Genomic DNA, 14,631 nt, shown 5'->3' on the forward strand with positions numbered 1-14,631 from the left:
GGTGGGACCCTCTCAGTAACATCTGGATTTCCTTGCTTGTTATGGTTCCTGGAAGTCAGAGATCTTTTATCATTAATTTCTTTATTCCAAAAGTCAGGTATTAGGAAGTGTACAGTTGTTTTTCTGATAGCTCATGGCTTTCATTCTTTTTGCCCAGGATAAAAAGGTCCTAAGGAAGGAGGGATGACAAGTATTGTATCCTCAGCTCAATGTAAACTCCGCCTTGATTTGGATTCCTATACTGCACTTTGTTTCTGACACTGATATTTGGGACAGAGATGTGCATCTAGTTAATACATCGTCATCTCAGTCTTTCCACCTGTATTACTCTGATTACCATTCCCTGATACATACCCTTTAGATTTCTGCATCAATATGTATGATTCATTGATAGTTTTCTTTTCTTTTACTTCTATCATTTTTTAGGAATTTTTAATGCTTTTTTAATTGGATACTTCTTTAATTACATTTCAAATGTAATTTCCTTACCCAGTTTCCTGTCCATAAGAGCCCTAACCTGTCCCCTTCCCCTTTTTCTATAACCCATCTTACTGTCTCTTTACATTCCGTTGAACTGGGAATCAAACCTAGGGAGGATCAAGGGCCTCTTCTTTCATTGGTGCTCACGAAGGTATCTTCCGCTTCATATGCAGTTGAAGCCATTGGTCTGTCCATGTGCAGTCTTTGAATATTGATTTAGTACCAGAAAGGTTTCATTCATTGGCATTGTCCTTGTGGGGATTAAAGCCCCATTCAGATCGTGTAATCATTTCCCAACATTTACCACAAGAAGTCCATTTTCATTCAGTTCATGGGTTTGTCACTATCATTTACCTCTGTATTTCACATATTCTAGCTGTGTCTCTCAGGAAATGTCTATATCCGGTTCCTGGCAGAATGCACTTCTTAGCTTCATCAATTTTATATCATTTTGGTGGCAGATGTATATATATACTTTTTGTGGCTCCTACAGCCAGGTGGTTAGTTGGAATGTTAACATAGAATCTGCCCAACTAGGTCAAGAATGTAGAATTCAGAAATGACAATGTCAAATAGACTCCCTCCTGTATTATGAACATATTGAATTTGAGGTTTGACTGATAACCATGCCGTTTTTCTCCCTGCCTATCCTCCGGTATCTAAGGTTTCTACTTAAGAAAGAATAATGATAAAACATCCAAAACCCTTAAGTCTGGCCATAGGGACACAGGAAGATAGGTAGTGCAGAATTGATATCAAATGGGACTATAGAACCGAATTCTGTACCCCATCTTGCCCTTTGCTTTGCTGATGCCTTGTAATTATTACATAAAAGAAGCATTTAGGAGTTTAATATTAGAAGTGAGTACACAGTATTCATACCGTTATGCTCACTCTAAAGATGGGCACACTTTGTTGTCAAAATCATTGCAGAAAATGGAATTGGAAAACAGAATTTTTGAGTACACCTTCAGGAATAATTATGAATTCCCCTGTCAAGGAATGTACAATAAGAAAGTGAAATACAATATTCATTTAATTAAAGGTCTGCACGGAAAATACTGGCCTTTGTGATACATAGATAACGAAGAAAATTGAACTCTATGTCTCAGGAATGAACCTGGGAATAAAAATATTATCTAGAATTATCTCCTACACTACATGTTCCTAAATCTTCTACCCATGGCAAGCCCCTGACATACTTTCTCCATCTCAAGTAACAGCTAATAAAGCAAAGAGAAGTCTCTACCTTTAGAGAGAGGGAGTACATAAAGGTTTCCCCTGTGTCACAGGAGACATATGTGGAATGGGCACCTTTGAATCTGGTCAATGTAAGGAAAGCTTTTTAACAGGTAACATCTCAATGACATAATCATGAAGCCCTCCCTGAAACATCTATTGTAACCTGGAGAGGACTAGCTTCTTCAGTGATGTCACAAGTGTTGTTGTTACTGCAACTCCATCCAGATATCCCTTCAGTACCTCTAGTATTTACTAATTAAACTCTAATTCAGAGTATCCATTGTGGAGTGAGAAGAAAGAGGATGAAGAGACCAGAGATGGGAAGGAGGAAGCTGGTCTTCTGTCTTGGTATAAAAAAAGGAAGAAATACACGGTCCTTGGGAAAGCTCAGTGAGTCCTTGGTAGGAGATCAGTAGGATCACTGAAGAGATAGACTTGTTCTGAGCCTTCCACATATGGGAATCAAAAGCTGTGAGCCTCTCACAAACATCTGGACTTCGCAGTTCTTATGGCTCCTGGAAGTGAGAGATTTTATATCATTCATTTCTTTATTCCAAAGTTTTTGGAAGGTCACAGATGTTTTCCTGAGAGCTCATTGCATTTATTCTTTTTGTCAATTATAAAAATGTCCTAAGTAAGAAATGAAAGACAAGTATTGTGTTGTCTGCTCAGAGTAAACTCCTCCATTCTTTGGATACCAATAGTGCAGTTTCACTCTTACACTAATTTCCTGGAGAGAGAAGTGCTTCTAGATGAAACATCATCATCTCAGACTTTCCACAATTATTTCCACTGAATAAAACTTTAGATTTCTGAGTCAATTGGTGAGATAAGCTTGCAGTTTTCCTTTATTTCTTTTCTTTCCTATTATTTCTTTCTTTTTTTAAATTTTTTAGCAAAACTCTCAAAACTCATCCTTGGTGATGATGTACATTAGACCCATCAGATGAAATGAATTGAAAAACTCTCTAGGGAATGAGAGTGGTAAGGAAATCACATTGATGTATCATAAATGCAGTGCTAAGAGCAATATTCAGACTAGTCTGTGGAGATGCTGCCTTCATCAGAGACCACAGACCTTTAGTGGAGAATGATTCAGAATTAAACTGGGAAGGGAAAATGATGGTTGATATTGTTCTAGTAGATCTCACAACATTAAATAAGTGTTTCTTCCAGATCACTGAATGATTACTGTAAAGCAAATCCCGGAATGAACTTATGAGACCCACCATCAGACTGTGAAATAATTTGTGAAAGAAGAAATCTGTGTCTCTCCAGGGACAAACTGTTGCTTTCAAACCAACAGTAAAGTGTCCATTCTATGAATGATACATAGATATATACATATTATAGCAGGATGGATACAGAGTTTCTTCAGGTCCATGAATGAAGTATTCAGCAATTGTCCTGGCTCAGCAATAAAGGTAATTTTTGCCAACTCTTGAGAACTGAGCTCCTTCACTAGGAGCCCCATGATTGAAGGAAAGAACAAACTTCAGACAACTTGTTTCAGATTTTTATGTAGTTCAGGTTTCCTGGTCTTGGTCCTCAGAAGGAAGGACATCTTGCTTTCCAATTCTTGTTTATCCTATAATCCTTCTCTCTGCTGCACTCATGCAAATAAATTACTGTGCATTTCTTTAATAGGATACAATGCTCTTTTAATTCGGTTGACAAGAACTATAGAATATAAGTAGGACTGTATCAAAGCAGCGTATGAATATCAGACTAAGGGTATGTGGCCATTGGAAATTTGTAACTGAGCTGAAACTCTTGCTAGACTCAAACTGCAGTAAAAGGTCTTCTCTAGATACCTGGTGTAGTAGTTCGTGTTCCCTAAGAGATAGTAAAGGGTGAATCTCTCTGTACAGAGCTATCGAACTAGTCACAATTATCACACACTATGGACCACATACTTTAACACTGGCTGACTATTTTTAAAGTCCTAGAATCCATTATTTTATTAGTTCAAAAGGCTAGATGTCACATCTAGTCATTTGTATATGGATACATCTTCAGTATGCAGGTTCTAATGTCTGTGAGTGTTTGGTAGCATTGTTAGTGCAAAAATGAAAAAGTAAATGCTTCTTTCTTCCATGTTTTCTATAGGGATTCAACTAGAATGCATGGTTTAGAATACATTGGGTTTGCCACTCTCAAACAGACCAGTATCTTCAACTGAACATTCTATTCTGGGAAGCTGCACCCTGTCAGCATGGCTCACGTGTATGTGAACTGCAAGATCTAGTCTGAGAAAGCGGTCCTGTTCATCGATCCCACCTGCCCCTATGAAAGAAATACCCAAGACTTCCTCAATCAACTTCTTTGCAAACATGGTCTTCTGGGATTTGAAGACATTACATCTACTAACAACACCAATGTGATTCAAAATTACTTTCAACAGCTGCCTGGAGTGAGATTTGTTCCTTGGGTCTTTATATGTAGAGAAAGACTGCATAGGCAGACACAGTGATCTAATCTACCTGCAACAGAATTAAGAGATGATGATGTGGCTGAAGCAGATTGGAGCTCTGCAGTTATAAAAGGGATGTCAGTAAAAGCCCATGCTGACAGCAGACATTCAGACATCCTGAAACCATGCTGAGAGTTGATGTTTGTCACAGATGATTTCAGTATTTTCTTATGATTGGGATTTTCAACAAATTGGCTTTTATTCTATTCCTCAGTGCAAAAAATCTGTTGCTGTTGGCCTCAAACCATGGGTTAGGGAAACTTAAGAGACAACAGTGGTTTCATTATCCAGTCTTCATGTGCTGACATGTCTCTACCTCTAAGTCCATGTTTCACAATCCAGTGGATTTAAATCTCCAGGGAATCAGTTACTGTTTTTCTACCATGCTGGTCTGCTGAAGTCATTTTATAGAAGTCTACTTCCTAGTAATTATTAAAGTATTGAATATTGTGAAGTTGTTTATGATCTACACACAGGCCTTTCATGATCCAATCATGTACCATCCCACTTCTGCATTTGCAGCTCTCAGCCAGTGTTCTCAACCTATCCATCCAACGACCCACAGAAGTCCACAGTTGCATGAGGATGCTGTTTGAAAAACAGATGAATAGCTTAAGCATAGTTGTTCTTCACTGTAGCCATATTAACACATACCGCAGAGCACTGATTCATTCAGCTCTGTTTGTAGTATTTAATTGCCCATAAAGCCCCAAACAGTTGTGAGTTGATTTTGTCAGAGTACCAGCAAAGTCAAATATGAAATGCAAAATTTCAGAATTCTCCTTCCAAGGCTGTTTGTGAAAGAAGTTGTTTGCAAAACACTGTACTAATAAATTTATTCCATTCTCACTTTGATATTTTGATTTGATATCTTGAAGTGCCATTTAATTATCATTGAAGTGCAGGTTCCGTCTATTGTCTCCTGAGAAGGATTCATTCCTCAAAAGGTAGTATCTGCAGATGCCTGAAAAAATAAATATAAAGACGAGATATTGATGAAGTTCTAGGTTAAAGAAGCAACATCCCACCCCAAAGATCCATATAAGAAATACATTTTACATTGACCTTATATTATGCAGAAATTATTCACATATTCCCTCTATCTCTGGGGTTTAATTAATCTCAGATGAATAGTTGACAACCAAGAGTAGCCCATAGTATCATTTTACCCTCTTCACTAATAATTTTGAGCAAATGGAACACTAAAAGATCACAAAGAAGAAATGGTTATATCAAAAGATACATGTGGGTCAGCTTTAACTCTCATGGTCAAGGTGACTTTGGACACGGTCGTTATGGTCATGGATTGCTCTCATAAGACTCTGCAGAAATTGTTCCTACTGCCTCACTTTAAGCTCAAGGAAGTCCAAGCTCCCAGAGCTGATCAGGTTCCCTTATAATGCACTTGAAAGCCACATACGCTTAAGAACATTTGATGTGCTTTAGCTCTATTTTCAGGATTTTTAAGCCTCTACCAAATAGCAAACTGTCCTTTTTACTCCCTTCTCAACACCTCTAAATCTGCCCTATCTCAATTGCTCAGTTGTCATTAGTCATAGCGCAGCACCCCAAATATGAGCTTATCTTACTGTGTTTCTAACATCCTGCCTGCTACACCAATGGCCACTCCATACTAGATCTCACATGACTGGTAGCTCTTACTCCACCCTTAAATCCTTTCTCCACCCTTGTGTCTACTAGCCTGTTTGCAGGAATACTAGATATCCTCACAACTGGTTGGCCAAGAGCATCTTTATTGAACTATAGAGAATCAATTTGGGAACAGGACCTTCAGTGTTTGCAGGAAGATTCCCGATCTAAGAATCAAAACGTGACCAAACAAGACTCATTCCATGTCTCTGGTTTTGTGTGGGAGATAGAGGAGTTAGAATTTCAGAGTTGAAATTCAAATAATTATAATATACATGTAGTATTAATTATGCCAGGATAAAAGGATCCAAAAAGTGGAAATGGGCAATATGAAAGGCAAGAGAAAAATCCCTAGTACAGCAAACAATGTGGACCTGTTAGAGAGACTGGGCTCTTTCCAGCCATCTGAATTTGTACTTGAAATTCTTCTGACCACTTCTTGATCTCTGCATGTAGAAAAGAACAAAAAGAAAAAGAAAACATAATAAAACAAAAAAAAATCACCAAAATGAAACTAAAAGCAAAAGCAAAAGCGAATCAACCCCAATCCGAAAAGAAGAGGACCAAGTGAATATTGCTTGAGGTCCTCATTTTTAACTACAACTACAAGCGACCAATAGCTTTCAATTCAAATTTTTTTTCATTATTTTATTTGAAACTTCTCTGTGGGTCAAAGAAACAAGGTTTATAAGCTGCAAAAACAGGAAACAGAAACAAACCATACTGTAGAGCTCACCACTGGTATTACTATGGTGACTGTGGGCAATGCGGAGAATACTGCTGTTTGACAATGGGTCTTTTGGTTTTATATATGCTGACAATATCTATGATTCTGAAATGAATTAGAGTCATCACCGAATCATGACTAAATCAACTGTTCCTTTTCTTTGGATAACAAGATATGGCAAACTGTTGACTGACTATCATTTGTATTTTGGACCTAGCCTCTGTGGTAAAGCTAAGTTTTTTGATGGAAAATCCTCCACCAAAACACTGTTTTGTCAATGGTGCTGCCAGCCAAAAACCATTTCCTGAGGCTAATCTGCAATCTCCAGAAGAGGAGATTTTATTTCTAATAATAATCTTCTACCAGATAAGCTTTCTTCAAATCCCAGACATACTAGAGAGAAAAATTTAAAGCAGGTCCACTACAAGCAGCAAGAAGACAAGAATATACACTGGTTTCACAACTATGTATTACAGTATTTGGAATTTTAGCAGAGGAATATGATAACCGAAGAAGATCCAGGAAATACAAATGAAAAATTAAGAAATCAAAATGTTCTCGTTTGCAGATGTCATGACACCATTTTAAAAACTCTAAAAATGTATCAGTCTCTTAAGACTGAAAAAATACGGTCATAAAATCAGAATATCATACGAACACACAAAATTCCTTAGCCTTCCTTTATTAATTAATCAAAAATTGACATTATTACACTATCTACTTATTCTTAAAACTATAAAAGTTTGATTTATTCAAGTTTTTAAGGTCCTTCAGAACATCAGCTGGAATGTTCTTATATGTTTTCTGGATGGATCATGGTTACTTCGTATGTCTTCTCATAGTATGCTTTATAACTATGCGAATTCAGGGTATTTTGTTATATATTTTAAGAGTGTTTCAAGTGGAATACTTCCCTGATTTCTCTCCCATGGTTTGAAATTGGAAAACAAAAACGATAACGTGTTTTGAGTTTTCACTTTGAATTGTGAATATATTTTCAGCTTTAAGAAACGTAAACTTTTAAAGAACAATTGTCTCTATTCAGGATCACGTCTAGCTAATTCATAGTGGTCTTTGCATTTTTAATATTTTCATCCACAATATTTTATTTTATATATTCAGATTATTGTGAGGGGAATTTGACCCATATTTCCTCAAAGTATGGTTTGGATTGCCATAAAGGAAGGCTAAGGAATTTTGTGTGTTCGTATGATATTCTGCTTTTATGACCGTATTTTTCAGTCTTAAGAGACTGATACATTTTTAGAGTTTTTAAAATGGTGTCATGACATCTGCAAACGAGAACATTTTGATTTCTTAATTTTTCATTTGTATTCCCTGGATCTTCTTCGGTTGTCATATTCCTCCAGCTAAAATTCCAAATACTGTAATACATAGTTGTGAAACCAGTGTATATCCTTGTCTTCTTGTTGCTTGTAGTGGACCTGTTTAAATTTTTCTCTCTTGTATGTGTGGGATTTGAAGAAAGCTTATCTGGTAGAAGATTATTTTTAATGTTGACTTGAATCTGTTCACAAGTATTTTATTGAGAATATGTGTGTATAGGTTTAAATTAGTGTGTAAAATACTCCCTCTTCCTCTCTTTGTGTCATTGGTCCGTACCTCTTTCTCCCTCTCTCATTACCTTCCCTTTTGCCAGATTGTCCCCCTGTCTCACTCTCTCTCCTTATTTTCTCTATCATTGTTAGATAATACCAGATTCAAAATAGAATTTTATTGTATTAAATCCTTTTGTCTACTTTATGAAATAGTCCTAAACACTTTAAATGCTATTTAAATGTATATTCATTTCTTTTCAACTGAATACATGTGAATCTATGATATTTGAGGTGGGAGAAATTAAATACCTGATTCTATGCAATTATTTAGTATAGAGCTGTTTTAATTATACAAAGTGAGCTGATTTAATATTGCTATACCCAATACATCTAGTATATACTCTCACTTCCAACCCCGACCAGCAGGAAAGGAGCAACACCACACGTTCTTCTCAAAGCAGTTTATTCAGGAACCCTTTTGTCTGCAAGCAGGAACAATGCCTTCATCCAGCCCCCGAGGCCACTCCCTTATATCCTCCCTCAACTACCTCACCAGTCTGTGTAACCTCTGTTCATAGGTCCACGTCATATAATGTTATGGTGCACCTGCGCAGTTCTCACAATGGGGCATGGGCTTAAGTTCAGGTGCTATTCGTGAGACGTGGCAGCAGTCCCGGACTCCATCTTGGGATTGCCACTACGCCAGCTCCCCACAGTAAATCACGAATGCTTTAAAAAATATTCTAGATTTGGGACTGTAAATCTAAATAATTTGTGTTTTCTCCATGTTTCCTATATTCTCTTTCATTTTATTAATTCAAACCTTTCATTACCTAACATGGCCAGAGGTTATGACGATCTTGTTATTACTTTCCAAGAGTGACCCCTTCCTTTCATTCATTATATAGTTGTCTACATTTTACTGATTTCAGCCATGATGAGTTGGATATACATGTTATACACCTTCCACAAGGCCAAAAAGCCATTCTGAAACAAGGTGAAAAGAGACTTTAGGTGTAGAAAATTGTGGGAGGGATCAGACATAAAGTGTGTCTTCTGGATACAAGAAGTATTGCCCTCATGTCACATAGCAGCTGTTGTTTCCTGCACAGCTTCAAACCAGTCAACAGGGAAGAATGCAGGGAAAAGGCCTGAAAACTGCTATACCTATCTGACATACTATGGACAGTTAGTATCTTCAGTTGGAGGATTGAAAATTATTTGTAAGGGTTTATCATAGAGTTATTAAACAGTACTTTAATGTAGAAGATATACACAGGAAGGATTCAAAGAAATAGAGTGATGTGGAAAAAATAATGGAAAATTATCATCAACATTCATTGGTGGAAATTCTCAAAGAGTAAAATATATAAACTATATTACTCAGTATAATGTATGTAGAAAATGTTTTATAATATAGGGATATTTCATGAAGCGACCTTATGATTTCAGTTGGTTAAAAAGATCTGCCAATTCTGTGAGTTTAATGAGAGCATTATGTAATTTGATCTTAATGATTTTAAAGTGGCTATTTTCAAAAATAGTAAGCATTATTTCCATGTACATGTTCAAAAACGTGCTTCTATAAATAATATTAGAAAAACTAAAACACTATATATCAAGAAACTAAATTAAATTAGGCTACATATCTAAACAAAATATTCAAAAGTGAAGAAACTCAAGTGACTAAGAATCGAAAGTGAAATATTTATCATCCTTATACAATACAGAAATGCAAAACAAAATTATTCTGAGAATTTTTTCCTCCCTTTCAGAAATTTTAGTTTTATAACACATGAGTCAACTTATGTTTGCTGTGTTATGGAGAGAGGGGAACATTACTATTCTCCTGGTTGGAATGCAAACTTCTACAGCACCTTTTGAAATCAGTATGATGTTTCTTCAGGAATCCGGAAATGGATGCGCCTAAAGATATAACTCGAGGAAAATATATCCAAATTTTGATTCATCCTAGTATAGAGACCCTTGAATAATTAGAAATATTCAAGTTGTTCCTTTACAAATGAATGCATAAAGAAAATGTGGGTCTTTTACAGATTGAAAAAGGAAAGCATGTAATTTTCAGGACAATGAATGGATCTTGTGAAAGTCATCATAGATGAGATAATCCAGATCAAAAAAGAAAAATGGGAGACATTTTCACTTTAATCTGAATGTTAATTCTCCACACTATTTCGGTTTGATTAGTTTAGTGTAAATTCAAGGGATGCGGTCCAGACTGTCCTCACTTTGGGACGTACAAATGAACTTATGGATTGCAGAGGAACACTGTCAAGAACAGGAATGTCAAACGTGAAGAAAGAGGGAAGAGGATGACAATGGAGGGAATATAGAGATGTACAGTTAAGTTGGGAAACATTTGAGGCATGGAAAGGAATCCCAATGCAACAGAAATAAAACATATTTTTTTTGCAGTGGTAACTAAAGATTTATAGCTATAAGGACAGGAGATAAAACATTGATTGGGTGTATCTATGTGATTTTCAATAGTAAGAAACTCACGAAAATTATGGATTTCAACTCTCAACAAACCTATAGTACAGAAAATGAAATATATAGTCCTTAAGGAGACAGATGTGAATATCTCTGTTGTAAACATAAATGTGTTATATTGTACACATTATATGTATAAAATAATATATTTATTTGTTTACATTTCAAATGTCATTTCCCAAACTGGTTTTTCTTTCTTAAATTCCCTAAGCTATTCCGATCCTCATTTTTCTAATATGGTGCTCCCCACTTCGACTTTTGCCCTCTAACATCCCCCTTCTCTTTGATATGACATCTCCACAGGACCAATTGCTTCCCTTCCCAGATATGGCAGTTGAGGCAGTTGTCTTCCCCATATGCTCTGGTATCTATGTACCAGAAGTCTTGGACTGGCCAAAGCATATACTAGAAGGTGGAAAATTTCCTGAACCTCTGAAGGGTAAGCTTAATTGATACTGTTGTTCTTCATATTGGGTTCCAAATCCCTCCAGATCCTTAAGTCATTCCACTATCTCTTCCTTTGTGGCTGTCAGGTGCTGTCAAATGCTTAGGTGTTTCTGCATCTGTCACGGTCAGGTGATGGCAGAGCCCCACGGAGGACAGACGTATTAGGCTCTTATCTGCCAGCACATCTTGACCTCAGGAATAGTCTGAGGATTTGGAGTCTCTGGATGAAATTGTTCTTCTGGTCGGGTGGTCTCTGGATTGCCTTTCCTTCAGTCTCTGCTCCATTTTTGTATTTACATTTTTTAGATTGGAGATTTATAGGTAAAAAAAATGTGAGCTGTGTGGGCAGCACCACCCCTTCACTGGGGGGCATGTCTAGCTACAGGAGGAAGTCTCTAGTTGTTCTATCTATTTTCCTGCTCGGTATTTAAACTACCACCATCACAGTGAGTTTCTGGGATACACTTGCATCTCTGGCATCTGGGATTTTCCTGGGGATACCCAAGTTCACCACCCACCACTGACGCTTATTGTTATTTACTCCACGTTTCCTCTGAATTTCTCTCCTGTCTCTTTTAATTGGTGCAACTCCCACCACTTTATCCATCATTTTCCACATCTAGCTAGATTCTTCCACTCCACTGCATTCCATGACTATTTTGTTCTCCCTTCTAACTGGGTTCCAAGTATCCGCCATTTGGCCTTCTCACATGTTACCCTTCATGTTATAAAAGATTTGTATAGTGGGTATTCTGTTAGCAGGGCTAACATCTACTAGTCACTAAGTCCATCCCATGTTATGTCCTTTTCGATTTCTGTTACTTCACTATTTTCATGTTCCATCATTTGTCTACAGAGTTCTTGGTGTCCTCATATTTAATACCTAAGTAATGTTCCATTGTTTACATATAGCACACTTTCTGTATTTATTCCTGAGTGGAGATGAGGTATATCATGGTTCTTTCCAGCATTCGACTGTTATAAGTAAGACTGCTGTGAATATCTTCAACCACATGTCCACGTTATGTATGGATCAAGTTTGAGTATATGTGTTGAAGTGAGTGGTAAAGCTGGTTTTCAAGTAAAGCTGTTTGCAATTTTCTCTGGACCTCCACACTGATGATATCCAAAGTGGCTATCAGCTACTAATCCCGCAAGCAGTGGAGGAGTATTCCAATTTTCCTACATCCTAGCCCACTCTGCTACTGCATTAGTTTTTTTGTCTTAGCCAATCTGATTGTTTTAAGGAAGACTCTTATGTTCATTTTGATTTGCCTTTATGTGAACTAAGGATGTTAAACATTTCTCGATATGTTTTTCACCTATTGAGATACCTCAGTTGAGAATTCTTGGTTAGCTCTCTAATCCAGTTTAAAAGTTGGGTTCTTTGTTGTGTGGGAGTTTACCTTTCTAAGTTCTTATATTTTTAATTTTGGCACTCTCTCAAATGTAGGGTTCGTAAAACTCTTTTCCAAATGTGTAGGTTGTTGTTTTCCTATTGGTAGTGTACTTGGCTTTAAAGAAAGTTTTCAGAATGATGGGATTTTGTAAATTGACTGGTGATCTTAGAGCCTTTGGTGTACTGTTCTGAAAATTTTCTCCTGTGCAAATGTGTTCTAGGCACTTTCTGACACTGCCCATTCTATTGGCTTCTGCATATGTGATTGTGTGTGGATTTCCTTGATGTGATTTGACTTGAACTTTGAAGAAGGAGATAGAAATTGTTCAATTGGCACACAGCTATATACAGAACAACAGTTAGGGTAACATCATATCTTAGAACGATTTGGTTTATGTATAACCTACTTAGTCATAAAGGAAATGCAAATCAAAACAACCCTGTGATTCTATCTCACATCAGTCAGAATGGCTAAGATCAAAGACTCAGGTGACAGCAGAGGCTGGAAAGGATGTGGAGAAAGAGGAACACTCCTCCATTGTTGTTGGGATTGCAAACTGGTACAACCTCCCTGAAAATCAGACCTGAGTTTCCTCAAAAATTGGTCATTGCACTTGCTGAAGACCCAACTATACCTCCCCTGGGCATATACCCAAAAGATGCTCCAACATACAACAAAGACAAATGTTAAACTATGTTCATAGCAGCCTTATTCATAATATCCAGAAGCTGGAATTAACCCAGATGTGCTACACGAGAAGAATGGATACAGAAAATGGCCTATATTTACACAATGGACTAGTACTCATTTATCAAAAATAATGAGTTCATGAAATTCATAGGCAAATGGATGCACCTAGAAAATATCATCCAGAGGGTGGTTACTCAATTACAGAAAAACAAAGTATGCACTCATTTTTAATTGGATATCAGTGCAAATGCTCAAGTTAACTATGTTACAAGGCACACACCACATGAAACTCAAGAAGGAGGACCAAAATGCAGATGATTTACTCCTTCCTTGAAAGAGTAAATAAAATATCCATAAGAGGGGTAGGGAGATATTGTTCTTTGGAGACTGAAGGAATGACCATTCAGAGTCTGCTGGACATGTGACACACACACACACACACACACACACACACACACACACACACATATGCACCAAAACTATTTTGGATAAAATAAGGCTTTCAGAGTTTATCATTTGAAGTAGGTACACAATATTTACACAGGGAACTAGGAGAATTCAGCTGAAGGACTTTTTTGTTTTCTGGCTGTACTGAGAGCTGAAAACCAGTTGGTAAGAGTGCCTACACACTTGAAGGCAGAGATAAGACCATCTTTTCTGCTCCAAGTTACCTGTTGTTTGGACTCAAGGACACAATGAGAAGATCGAGTGTTAGAATAAGAAGTATAAAAGAGAGTGAAGAATCCCAACTTATAGGGCCAGTAAATATCTTCAAAAAAATTTGAAGAAATCTTCCCCAACCTAAAGACAGAGATGCCGAAAAACATGCCAGAAGCCAAAAGAGCTCTAAGTAGATCTTACCAGAAAAGAAATTCCTCACATCGCATGATAGTCAAAACACTAAATGCACAAAATAAAGAAAGAAGTTTAAAGGCAATAAGGGAAAAAGGTCAAGTAACATATAAAGTCAGACCTATGAGAATTACACAATGTTTCTCACCAGATACTATGAAAGTCAGAAGATCCTGCAATGATATACTCTAGACCATAAAAGAACACAAAAGCCATTCCAGTCTACTATTGCCAGGAAAATTCTCAATTAACACATATGGAATAACGAAGATATTCCATGACAGAACGAAATTTATACAGTATCTTTCTACAAATCCAGCCCTACGAAAGATAATAGGTAGAAAACTCTAACACAAGGAGGGAGACTACACACTATAAAAAGCAACAAACTAATCTTGCTATGAAACCAAAAGAAAAGAGACACACAAACATGATTCTACCTCTAACAACAAAAATGACAGAAGCAACAATCACTATTCCTTAATATATTTTAACAACAATGGAGTGAATTCCCCAATAGAAAGACGTAGACTAAATGAATGGATACATAAAGAGTACCCAGCATTTTGTTGCATGTAAAAAGCACAACTTAGAGAC

At 36.9% G+C, this 14,631-nt stretch overlaps 1 long non-coding RNA gene across 5 annotated transcripts in view; it reads right to left on the reverse strand.

Annotated features, from left to right (window-relative positions):
• LOC134484682 (uncharacterized) overlaps positions 1-14,631 on the reverse strand; it is a 159,182-nt gene that overhangs the window by 113,026 nt on the left and 31,525 nt on the right. For 3 of the 5 annotated variants that reach the window (XR_010062326.1, XR_010062327.1, XR_010062328.1), the window contains one exon: positions 99-5,159. The exons of 1 other annotated variant lie outside the window; for it this stretch is intronic. This is a non-coding gene — a long non-coding RNA (uncharacterized LOC134484682). Of the gene's footprint in view, positions 1-98; positions 5,160-6,219; positions 6,292-14,631 lie in introns of those variants that run through there. One more of the 5 variants, XR_010062330.1, reaches the window with a different exon arrangement.

Source organism: Rattus norvegicus (genome assembly GCF_036323735.1).
Source record: "Rattus norvegicus strain BN/NHsdMcwi chromosome Y unlocalized genomic scaffold, GRCr8 chrY_unlocalized_3, whole genome shotgun sequence".
NCBI classification, from domain to species: domain Eukaryota; kingdom Metazoa; phylum Chordata; class Mammalia; order Rodentia; family Muridae; genus Rattus; species Rattus norvegicus.